At 32.7% G+C, this 12,538-nt stretch overlaps 1 protein-coding gene across 2 annotated transcripts in view; it reads right to left on the bottom strand.

Annotated features, from left to right (window-relative positions):
• Dgk (diacyl glycerol kinase 1) overlaps positions 1–12,538 on the bottom strand; it is a 911,622-nt gene that overhangs the window by 421,567 nt on the left and 477,517 nt on the right. The window lies entirely within an intron of this gene.

The raw sequence follows: 12,538 nt of genomic DNA, 5'->3' as shown, positions 1-12,538 counted from the left end.
ACACTTGACGTTAATACAATTTTTCACATATTGAAGTCAATTTCTACTTAATTATTCCTGTTTATCGGAACTAAAGATATGATTTTTTACTTCCTTTTACGAAGTAAAAAAAAGTATTGTAGTCGCGATAATTTTTCAGGCGTCATATTTTGAACGAAAATATCCATTTTGACCGCTATCGAATGCAATTTAACGATGTTTTTGCATGACATCTGTATGTAAGGACAGAATAAAAGACTCTTTTCCCCCCAAAAAAATATAAACCCGATTTAAAATGAATTCTGAAGAGAATTTTTCGTGGCGTCTGTACATACGTATGTACGTACGTACGTATCTCGCATAAATCAAAAACGAGTAGCCTCAGAACGTTGGAATTTAGTATATAGGACTGCTATAACATGTAAATGTGCACCTCGTATTTTAATTGCAATCGGCCGTACCAAAACTTATATAAATATATGTATATATATATCCACTCTGTTACCCGGATCAGTGATCTCAGTTTCTTTACTCTTATATGTTTGTAAGCTGTGCATTTTTTGCTTTAAAAATGATTGAATTATATTGATCTTATCTTCTTGTTAAGGTTTTTATGCCTTTAGTAAATCTGTATGCAATATTTGTGGAGTTATCAACAATTTAAAAGTTGTCCAAGGGAAGCTAAGCCTAATGAATTTTGCGATGGCGGACATTTTTGTTTACATTTTAAACTTGGCAAAATAGCGGATTTGTTGCCAATCTAGAGAAACTAAGCTTCGCAAGAACAAAGATAATGCCTTCTTTTATTACTGCGAATTAAATCATGCTTAATACATTCTGGAATTTATTCGAGGAAATAAGTGCTTCAGATTACTTCGTAATTGTTAATATAGATATTTTGAGTTGTTATGTATTTTTGCCTTGTCGGGAAGTGAGACCTGAATTAATTGAATGAGAAATACTGAATTGTCTATAAAAACTGTTTCTTTTTTATTTTGTTAGCTTAATTTCTTTTATACATCGTTTTAGATATATATTATAGTATTTGAATAGAACATGTGGCAACAATTAGACAATTCTTCAAATGATATAAATTTATATGCATCCTGATTTATAATAAACAGGAAGTGTAACACTATTAAGTGAATCTAGCGCCAGAGTGTCGCTGCGGTAAACAAATCTAGTGAATTTTAAAGAGTCCAATGACTCTATTGTGGTTTATGCATTATCGACGAAGTAGATTTAATTCAGTCCAACACGTTTAAATGAAATGCAAGAAAAAATGCGTATAATTTAATATTCCGTGGAAGGAAGTCACGTGGTGTACACATCAGAGTTTTTAAATATATTACAAGACTTACAAATAATGGCCGTTTATATTAGGAAATCCCACCTGCTGTAAAATTAATTCTATAACAACTGATAAATAATAGTACATGACTGTAATAAGTAGGATTGTAATATCTAACAAAAATAAGTGGCAATTGTAAGACAGACTTCGGAAGATTTTTAAAGTGATTGGAAATAAAGAATCGTAGGTTTATAGAGTTAGATGAAGCGGATGTAATGTTCCATTATGTAGCAAAAATTCTTCCCATATTTCTGTGTTAACGTGATAATAATATACGTTTAAAATACAACCCTTTAAAATGTCCCTAGCTTATTAAAATAAATAGCACTGTAGATTATGCAGTAATATATCTAGGACGAAAACTCTTCGCAGCAGGTCAAGCATATGTCGCCTGTTGTCGTGTGAAATTGTTAGATGGAATATGAATTGAAGAACTGGCCTGCTCGAAACTCACCGGAAAGGTTCCTTTCAATAATGAAGTATTACAAGAGATAGATAGAATGAGGAATTATAGACTACCACCAGCTTGATAATGTAGAAACGAAAAAATGTTAATAATGTTTAACTAAAATAAAATTTTTCTTTAAAGTAGGAATTGACTTGAATTTTTTTCTTTTATATTAACAGTTTCTTTTTACTAGGAGGAGTTTTGTTTTGCTTTAGACCAGCGGTTTTCAACCTTTTGACTAACGCAAACGATCTAAACAAAAATTTAAAAACATTTAATACCACCACTGCATTTTAAAATGATTATATATCAGTTTGTCAATAGAAATATAAAAAAGCTATATTTTGCCATTTGCGCTACCTTTTAGCTATTTGTATTAAATACGCACACATAAAAAATGTTAAGATTAAAAATGGGTTACCACTTTAATTATCAAAATTTAAGTTATAATACTTTAATTCTAAAATGTATTGTGAAATTTTGGCCTGTTTAAGAGAGATCAATTTCTTTACGTCTCGTCTTATTTCACTTAGTCTTAACCGTAAGTTAGGACCCTCTCTTAATTTTGTTCCGTATTTATTTCTTAAACACAACTTGAAAGAAAATCCTTATTCGCGCAAATAGGTTGTACAAAAAGACAATAAAAATTTAAAAGCTTTATTTAAAATGCCTTAAAATTCTTTTTTTTTTCCGATTCGATTTTTTTCGATTCTATCATTTTTTTTTCTTCACGATATTTTTGAATTGAATAGTTAAAAAACACTTTGCTTCTTTGCGTACCACCTATTTTTCTCTTGTGTACCACCGGTTGAGAATCGCTGCTTTAGACTGTTGAAAACCCCAGAGATGAAACGAAGAATCAAATGTAAATATCCTCTCAATGTTAAGTATAACTCTGAGTCATGGCTTTATTGTTATTCTCAAATACAGTATACTACTCGTTTTATTGTGGCCTGTTCATTCTGTGGATTAATTATATGGAAATATCTAATTCAACAAATCGGTGGTAAAGATTTTCACGGTATAGAAAAGGGGTTACAGATGAAAACATAGCTAACGAAAGCGTCGCGCAGAAAACAACTCAAGGCGGAAATGTCGTGGTACAAAACATCGTGGGAGAAAAGAAAGCAAAGAGAAAACGTCGCAGTGCTAAAAACATCGTGGTAAGTATCGGGGTCGAAAATAAAGCGGTTGAAAAATTTCGCAGTTTAAAAACATCATCGTTGAAAATATAGTGGTAAAATACAAAGTACCTACAAATCATCGCATGACGATAACATTGCACATATGCGTTTTTCAGGTTTTAAAAGTTGTAAGTGCATTTTTGGATAATGATTTTGTATTTGAGACGATGATTTTAAACTGCGAAGTGCTTGAACCCACTTTATTTTCAACCACGATATTTACCAGGATGTTTTAGAACTGCGGTATTTTCTCTTTGCTTTCTTTTCTCCCATAATATTTTGGACTACGATGTTCTCGCCTTGCGTTGTTTTCTCCGCGAAGTTTTCGTCCGCGATGTTTCTGCCGCGATGTTTTCGGCGGACATCTAGAAAAGGTACACTTAATATTGCTATTTCTATTAAACTTACGCACGTCTATTTTTTTAAGAATAAAGCATTAACGATTAAAACAAGGTAATTTTAACAGCGCTGACCCTCACACGATAGAATGTCTATAGAGTCATCTTAAACAAATAACTGCACGGGTATGTGAAAAACAACAACTGCAATGCTGCTAAGACGGCTTACTAAATTGTGAGGGTGATCTGTCAAAAACGGAGACAAATTTTTGGCCATGTTGAAAGATATCAGGATAGTGTTTGTGCGAATGAAAAAAAAGAAAAAGAGATAAGTACTCAGTGTCTATTTTATATTTGATTATAATAGTAAAATCGCGATAACTGACAAATGTGACGTAGGATTTCCTTCAGTTGCCAGATGCCAAACAGAATCGCTTGAGCTGCCTTTTAAATACCTTTAAAATACAGGGTGGTCTTGAAAAAGTTTCAAAGATATATAAATCCCTAGATGCCTATCCGTTCAATTAACAGAAATGGAATTTCAGATGTTCTTATTTGAACGTATGGGTTAGAAATTGTAATCATTTAAAACAGTAGAGCTCTCATGGTTACGGTTACAGTGAAAACATTTCAAAATTTTTGAGTGGCACCACCCACGTTTTTCCTGCGTAAATTGATCAAGGCATTGAAAAATCACAAATGGCGTTGAAATGATAACGGATAGGGGGGTCACACATTGGATAATTTTTTTATGATCACCCTATGCAATGAGGACAATAAAGAAATATCATAAAACCTTTTCAGGTCCACATCAATGTATTCTTTTGCTAAGGTTGTGTAATTTAATATAATAATCTGATAACGTAGTACACCTTCTGGTAATGTAATAAAAATACATACATATAACATCTTTGTATTTAATAATTTATCTCTTACCGATTTTAGTAAGTTTTAGTATGGTAATATTACTAGTTTTTTGTTTGTTTTTGACCTTGATTCAGAGGCGATAGTTCACAAGACGCGTGGTAGGGTATCTATTCCGAGCATACCAATTTTCTACTTATTAATGAGTTGAAAAACTATAAAATTGAAACATTTTGTTTTGTCACCAGTTATTTAATGAGTTAGTCTTTCAAGTCTGTAATCTTCCTATAAAACTCTTTCTATTAGAACATTATAATAATAGCATAAAAACTAGAATTATAATTAGAATAACAACATAAGAAAGGGGAACCAATCTTTTAGTTTTTAAATTTGTCTAATAGAAAGCAAAATCTGAGACCTGCGTTTAATGAAAAGTTAAAAAATACAATTTTTAAAAATACATCTCTGTTCATTAAGAGATCACAAATAAGATTTTGAAAAAAAAAAGGTATATAATTAAGATTCTCAAATACTCAGGATCAGTTTTTCAATAAAATTTGCAAAAGATATTTGAGTAAAAGTCCATATTTTTTATATTTCTATAAACCATTTTAAAAGCTTAAGTATAGGAAGAAGAAAGATTACTTATTTCGATAATTAACAAAAATCAAAGTCAAATATCAAAGAATGAATTTTTTTTCGGAATATTAGGACTGTGGTTCTTAGAAAAGCCAACAGATAATGACGAGGATTTTAAACCAACGAATTTCAACAATCGGTATCTTCTTTTTTTCCCTTCCCTCTTTTCTTTTCATTTTCTTTTTTAATGAATGTTTCAATTGATATTAGCAAATCCAATCTTTTGAAAGTTTGGGTTCAAATACTTTCAATGTTTTTACGTTACGAACTAGAAGATCCAAATAATCAGAAATTTGTAGATATTCAAATTTGCAGAGATATAATTGAGAATTCTAGGGTTAGTATTACTAGGGTTGCTATTTATATTTCTGGCCTAATAATAAAAAACAAATGTCTATGATCAAAATTTGTTTTATTGTTTTTCAAAATATTCTCCTTGAAGATTAATACACTTTTGCATGCGTTGAATCAATTTTTGAAACACTTTTTCCACTCCGATTGAGGTAACTCCAAAACATGCGTTTCGAATGAATCAAACGCTTCTTCGGGTGTCACATATCGCTGAACAAGGAATTTGTTTCTGATGTGGGGAAATAAAACGAAAATCATTAGGTGCCAAATCAGGGCTGTACGGCGGATGTCCCATCAATTCGATGTTTTGGTCCGTCAAAAATTCCTTTGAGCTGACGTGTGACAGCTCGCATTGTCATGATGAAGAATAATTCGTTCCTTCTGCTATTTTCGAATTTCTCCGATGACTTCTGGCAAACAAATGGTTGTGTACCATTCGGAATCGCCCATTCTGCGTTGCTGTAACGTAAGTGTAACCACATGGCAGGTAATGCCGAAGAAGGTAACGATTTGCTTGGATGCGTTTGCTTTTCTGGCACAATAACCGATTTTGGACGATCTTCACGGAATTCTTCCTCGAGCGAACGTCCATCTCGACTGAATTCGTTACAAGAGTTTTTTGCAGTGTTGTAAGATGCTGCTTTATCACCGTATGAAGAATTAAGTTCTTCGAAGCACTCTTGTTTCTTGAGAATCCACGTCGAAAGTTATGAAAAATAATGGCATAAAAATGTTCCAGAGTCAATTCCATTTTTTGTCCGAAATGAATTTGTCAATTTACTGTAAACATCACAAATCCTGCTAAAAAGGCTAAACGTTCTGAAGAAGTTGGTTTAAAGTATCAAATTTTCGATTGGAATCGTCTGCGGTCGCCTGGAAACACGTACTGTTGCCAAGGCCAGAAATATAAATAGCAGTCATCGTATAGACGCTATTAGGGTTTTCGAAACGTGAAACATCGACTGTATATGCTTGTTGGGATTCGAATCAGAAGTTTTCAAAAGCTAGATGGAAGTGCTAATCACTACAATGACTACAGCAAAAGCGAGGGAATGCATAAATTCCCTATGAAATCCCCCCTTTTTGCTTTTTTTTAAATTACGCATTTACATGAACAAATAATTCATTACTGGTGATTGAAAAACTGTATCAAGCGATCTTATGGTACGTGGGATATCAAATGGCTAGTGCTTTAGAAATTGGCAAATGGAAGGTATGCAGAAAATTAATGCTAATGTAGTGTAACATAACATGAGCTATTAAAAGGTAAAATAACATAGTTTGTAGAGCCATTAGGTTATTTTGAAGCACGAGACATGAAAAATGAGCAATGCCCTCTCTGGGACTCGAACCTGGACCTCTGGAATACGCGTCGAGTTTGCTACCGTTACGCTACGAAGGCATGCTGAAAGGAGAGAAAAAATATGTTACATATTTTCCCTTTCAAAGGGCGACTGGGGATTAGGGGACCCAATCGCCAAATCCTAGTGGTAAAGAATCATCATCCACCAACTTTTAGTTCGGGCGCCACTGTAGAGTCCTTAGGATTTTTGAAGCAGAATATGTTAAAAACGTGCAGTCCCTCGCCGGGAATCGAACTCGGACTTCTCACAAATGCGCCAAGTGTGCTTACACCACGAATGCATGTTGGAAAAAGGGAGAAAATACCTTTTAAGTTTATTTGATTTAATTTGTATTGTTCTACAAAATATTTCTGTAATCAAAAATACTTCGAGATTACAATACTCGTTAGAATTTCCTTGCATTTATATTTTCTATAATACAAAAGCCATCCGTTCTTTTTATTCGATAAAACGACGCGTGTTCCCACTCGAGTTCTCTCATAAAATACTATCACGCAGATCTCATAAGAAGCAAACTAAAACTGATCCTTTTCACGACATTCACGCCTGAATTTTTTTCATCTTTTGCTCGGAGCAGAATAATTAATCGCAGGAAATTGAATCTCACTTGCTTAATGACTCTGCCACCTTCTGAGACTGCCGATGCGAGGACTGCAATTCAGATGACAAGATTTGATGAGGGGAAACAGGAATAAAATACTTCGAGATTAGTCTAAGAATTTAACTGGCTGCTACATTGAAAACGCCTCCATTTAAGACTGTCAAATAGTAGTAATTTTATAGATGTGTTAAGTTTTGGGATTATAAATGTCCCGAATTTTAAGAGATTGAGTTTTTACACATTAAATTTTACAGTAAATGTCCAATATACCTCAATTTTTTATTTCCATCATAATTGTATGATTATTTTTTCATATCTAATTAATTTTAATCTTACCTTTTATCAAAATTCTTGTTGGAAACATATCCCAATATAACTCTATTCCAGAACTGAAACCAGAACATTGAACCATGACTTACTATTCAGTTTTAACTGATATAGAAGTATAAAGAAAATTTCGTTTTCCCAGTGTTAGATATGGTAACAAGAAAGTTTTATTATTGCATCTGTTTCATTTTTCCGGTGTTAGACGTGGCAGCACTCTGTTGTCTTTGTGAAGATTATACAAGGTGTTTCGTTACAGGCACAGCTAAGAGTATGGGGTACACTAGCGATGTAACATGGGTTACCAGGTAATGCCTTCTCATACTCTCTCTTAAAAAATGCAAGTTTTATAAGAATTTACAGAGAAAGAATGAGGAAATGGAAAATTGAACCTTTCCAAATGCTCTAAAGCAGGGCTTCTTAAACTTTTTTCCCTCGCGACCCGTTTTTATCACTGAGATTTTTTTTCGTGACGCCAGGAACCACACAATATTTACTAAAATTTTGTGGGACCTAATAAGCATTGCGCAAATCCGACTCAAAAGTGAGTGAAACTGCCAGTTTTTTCATTTGTACTGTAATACACTATTGCAGTTTTAGGTCCTTAACTTTCATTTCTAATTTTCTTTCATTTTGTCTAATTTAACACATAGAACAATGTGAAAATTCTAAATACGTAACAGAAGAAATGACAGCGTCACGTGCAAAGCAAGTAAAATAAACGTTATATTATAAAAAGAATACGTCGAAATGTTTTATTTTTTATTCACCGGTATTGTCTAATCTTTATGTATTTTCAGATACATTGTGTAAAAATATTTCGTAATTGTAATATTACTATAATAAGTTAAAGAAATTATCATTTTCGAACGACTTAAACCAGCCGAGATAATGATTAAAAACTCTGAAAACATTAATTTCTCTCATTTTTACGAGTGGCAACAGTCTTGCGCGTTGGAAGTAAAAAGCTTGGAAGCTATATTTTCGAAAATTGTTGCAACTGCTCGCTTTCGTTTGTTAAATCGTAGAATTTGTTAATGAAATATTTGTAAGTTTTACAAAATCTCTCTATATAAAGAATGATGTCTGTTTGTGTGTTTGTTCGCGTTATTGATTTCTGATCAATCATGATCCCTTTTTTGCCACATTTAATTGACTAAAATTGAATATAGGTGAAATATTGGATGGAAATTGAACTTTTAAGACCATTTCATTAGAAAGACGAAAGTCTTTAAAAACTGCGTGGCATTGTTGCTGATATAATGAGAAAGACTTAGTTTATATTTCTATCGAAATGTCTTATGTGATTCCATACCGCATCAGACTGAAAGTCAGACTATGAATCGTATTTTTTGCATTGTTATCAGAGAAGGATTACAGTGGTATCGTTCTCTCTGTTGTTTAGATGCATTACTCGCAATCTAACTTAACTGGCATGGAATACCTCTGCTGGCTTAATGAAGAAAACAAAGTAACCCATTATATAGGACTGAGATTGATAAACAGTATAATTGTTGAGTGCGTACGGGTTCGTAATAAATTGAATGCAGAAGTCCGATGAAAAGTGAATAAAATTTATTCTTATCATAACAAATAAAACAAAACTGCTGAAATTTCCTCAACGATATTCGTACAGTATCGCAATTTGAGATGTTTTTCTTCGGGTTTTATAAGCGTTTTAATCCTGCACCAGAACATTCTGGTATTTTCTCGATTTTTCTGGATAGCAAACGAGTACAATTACGAAATATCTATTTATTAAAATGTTAAATGCGCCTGTTCCTGTATTTTAATATTTTCGGCGTAGCTTTCTATTCAAATAAGTCTCGTGCTGCATTGCATGGGAATAAAAAACAGTTTTAATTATAAATTCTACTAAAAATATATAAATAAATACAGAATCCCTCACAATATTATTATATTTTGTGTGTGTGTGTGTGTATTTAATTATGGCAAAGCACGCTAGGGCTATCTGCCTAAGGGGAGGGATGCCTTTCGTGGAGGACTTTCTAAGGGAAACTGGCTCGTATACACGTTACACATGGTTACAACGCCCATGCAGCCAGCCCGTTCGCGGGATTCGAACCTCGGACCGAACTACCAGCGTTCAGCGACTTTACCGCTCTGCCGCTGGTGGGCTATTATATTTTGAAAGAAATATTAAAGGTGATTCAAGGTTGGTAATACTTAATGGATATCCGATAACCTGTTCCCCTCCAACCTTTAATATTGTGCGAAATCGTTAGGAAGAAGAATCTTGGTCGTATCTTACGTAAAACATTTAGACCAAATGAATAATTTTGGTCTTAATGTTTTACGTAAAATTTGAAAAATTAATTACATTTCTCATTCCATTTTCCATCCATATCTACATATTTTGATATATGTATTTCTTTTAATTCTACAGTGCTTCTTGTTTCATGAATACTGTACGGAAAAACCATTTTTATGTCCAACGCGCGAAACTGTTTATTCAAATTCAGAAGATATACTGTTTTTAAATATTTTGTGGTATTGCAGTTGAATAGAAATTTCTGCACGTTAAGATCGAAGAATATGCTATTTAATAATTAAGGATAACTCACAAAAGGTTAAAAAAGGTCCCTTGTTCCGTAATATAAAATTTGAAAGTTTTTAGATTTTTTTAGCCCAAAATTTCGTTTTGGCATTTTGCGTTGGTTCATTATAAAACGACCTTTCACGTTTAAAATCATTGCCACCAAATAATAGAATACTGCAGTATATTTAAAGAAATTAAATAATGAAGATTCTGCATGAATTTATGTGTTTCTCGCATTGTGAAAAAACAACGGTACCTAGAATCATCCAATTTTGGGCAGCGAAATCCCCAATTCTGAGTTTAGTTTAATATATATTTCATATTTCTAAAAACTTTAACGAATTGTTGATTAACGAAACTCCACTATTTCAAAGGGAGGAATGGCAGCACTGTAGGGAAAATAACACTTTTATCTCCAGCACGCAACTCAGTCTCTCGAAAATTCCAAGGATATGTTGTTAAATATTTTGTGATACTGCTGTGGTATTTTGTGATATTGCTGTGGTGTTTTGTGATATTGCTATTTTGTGAATTTATATTCAATTCAACAGCAAAGAGCATGCAAAAGATAAGACAAAAAACGTTAGAAAAATGTCCCTTGTGGTGTAATATAAAATCTGAAAGTTTCAGATTTTTTAGCCCAGAGATGCATTTTGTCCAGGAGAGTTATTAATTTCATTTTGGCATTGTGTTGGTTGACTATAAAACGTCGTTTCTCTTTTCCAGGTTGTTGCCACCAAATATAGCCCTTCCTTATATTTAAAGAAATTAAATAATGAATCTCCATAAATGTACGTATGTTTCTCGCATTGGGATAAAACAACGGTACCTGGAGATATCAGATTTTGAAACTGGAATTTGTTTTATTATCTATTTCATAGTTTGTAAAACTTTAACGAATTTTCGATTAACAGACTCAACGATTTCAAAGCGAGCAATGGAAACACTGTACAAAAAAAAAAAAATCTCCGGCGCGCAAGTCTGTATATTACAAATTCTAAACATATGCTCTTCTTAAACTATTTTGCGATACTGGTGTTGAATTGAATTTTATGTTTTAAGTGGGAAGAGCATGATATTTAATAAATACAGGTAACCACACAAAATGTTAAAAAACACCCCTTTGGGCGTAATATACTAAAATCTGAAAGCTATCAGACTTTTGTAATTGCACTTTTTTCACGTTAAATTTTCTTTATCAGATAAATGTTGATGCACAAATTGTTCCCAATGGTAACATATTCTTTACTTTTAATTCACTTTATTTTAATAAGCGACGCTCACGAAGCGTGGCCTATAAAATTTCCAAATTACCACTTAAAAAATCTACGACAGAAACATTAAATTAATATCCTACCAAAAGAATTCGCGGCATTCTCAGTCGCGACTAAAGTTCAGCTGTCGCTAAGGCATTTCGCAAAATACTCCTTAGCTAATGACAAGTATTTTTTAAAAATATACGTACTCAAAATATTTTGCAGAATCAAGCTGTGGAAACCTTTGAAATTTAAATTCTTCACTGTTTCCTCTGCGACTGTTTAACAGCAAAAAGATAAACGAGATAAAAACAAAAAGATAAAATAAAAAGATAAATATAAAAATAAAAAAGATTAAACGATTTTCCGCAATGAAGTTTATTCAAAAAATAGTAGTGATAAGTGACAATAGTAGCAAATTTAGACATCTATTCGCGTGCTTTTCTAAAATACTGTTTAACATGAAAATGCAATTACGAAAACCCGCAACAACGAGCAGCAGCCTTTCCAAAACTTCATATAATAAATTTCTCGGGAACAGATGTACATTCTAATTAAACTTCAAATTAATTACAAAAGTCCAAAAGCTCGCGTAATTAATTTCGCGCTACAAATTCGAGCATTCTTAAATTTTATTCGATACTTTCATCAAAGCTTTAATTGAATTTCTCGACCCTTAAAAGCCATCGACTTAAAATAGACTACAAGCATCTTGGTTTAGCTTGTAAGGAATATTCAGCTCCTTATTCAGCTTTCGAAGCTTACCAGGTGACAGCATTACCTGTTCGAAGAAAAATTGCTCTCATTTATTTATGGCACTTGATAATGATATCAATTTAATTAATTTTCCTCGCTAAAGTGACTTACTTAGAGAGCATCAGCATTTCCAAGACACCGATGCATACGCCTTTTTTCTTCGAATTTGGAAACTGATGCTATTCAACCAAGTTGAAATTCCGGAATACTATTCTTACATTTATGGGGACTTTTTAATAGAAACTGAAGAAATCATATATATATATATATATATATATAGACATGGGAAAACATACGAAACATATGTATAAAATTGACATATATATAAATTTCCTTTCGTTTGTTAAAAAGAAAATTGTCGTTTGCTCGTCACATTCATGGCAGTTACTAGTATTATTCACTTACTTATCGTTCGCTTACAATTCACTTATGTATAGTCCTGCCTGATAACTGAAGCTGACGCTGAGAAATACAAATCAGTGTATAGAGCTGAAAATGTGGTCATTAAAACACATGTACAGTT

This window comes from Stegodyphus dumicola, chromosome 3, assembly GCF_044657685.1.
Source record: "Stegodyphus dumicola isolate Sdum_Otavi_A_Nest chromosome 3, ASM4465768v1".
In the NCBI taxonomy this organism is placed as follows: Eukaryota; Metazoa; Arthropoda; class Arachnida; order Araneae; family Eresidae; genus Stegodyphus; species Stegodyphus dumicola.
Note: the sequence above shows the minus strand (reverse complement) of the source record. Positions and strands in the feature narration are given on the sequence as shown.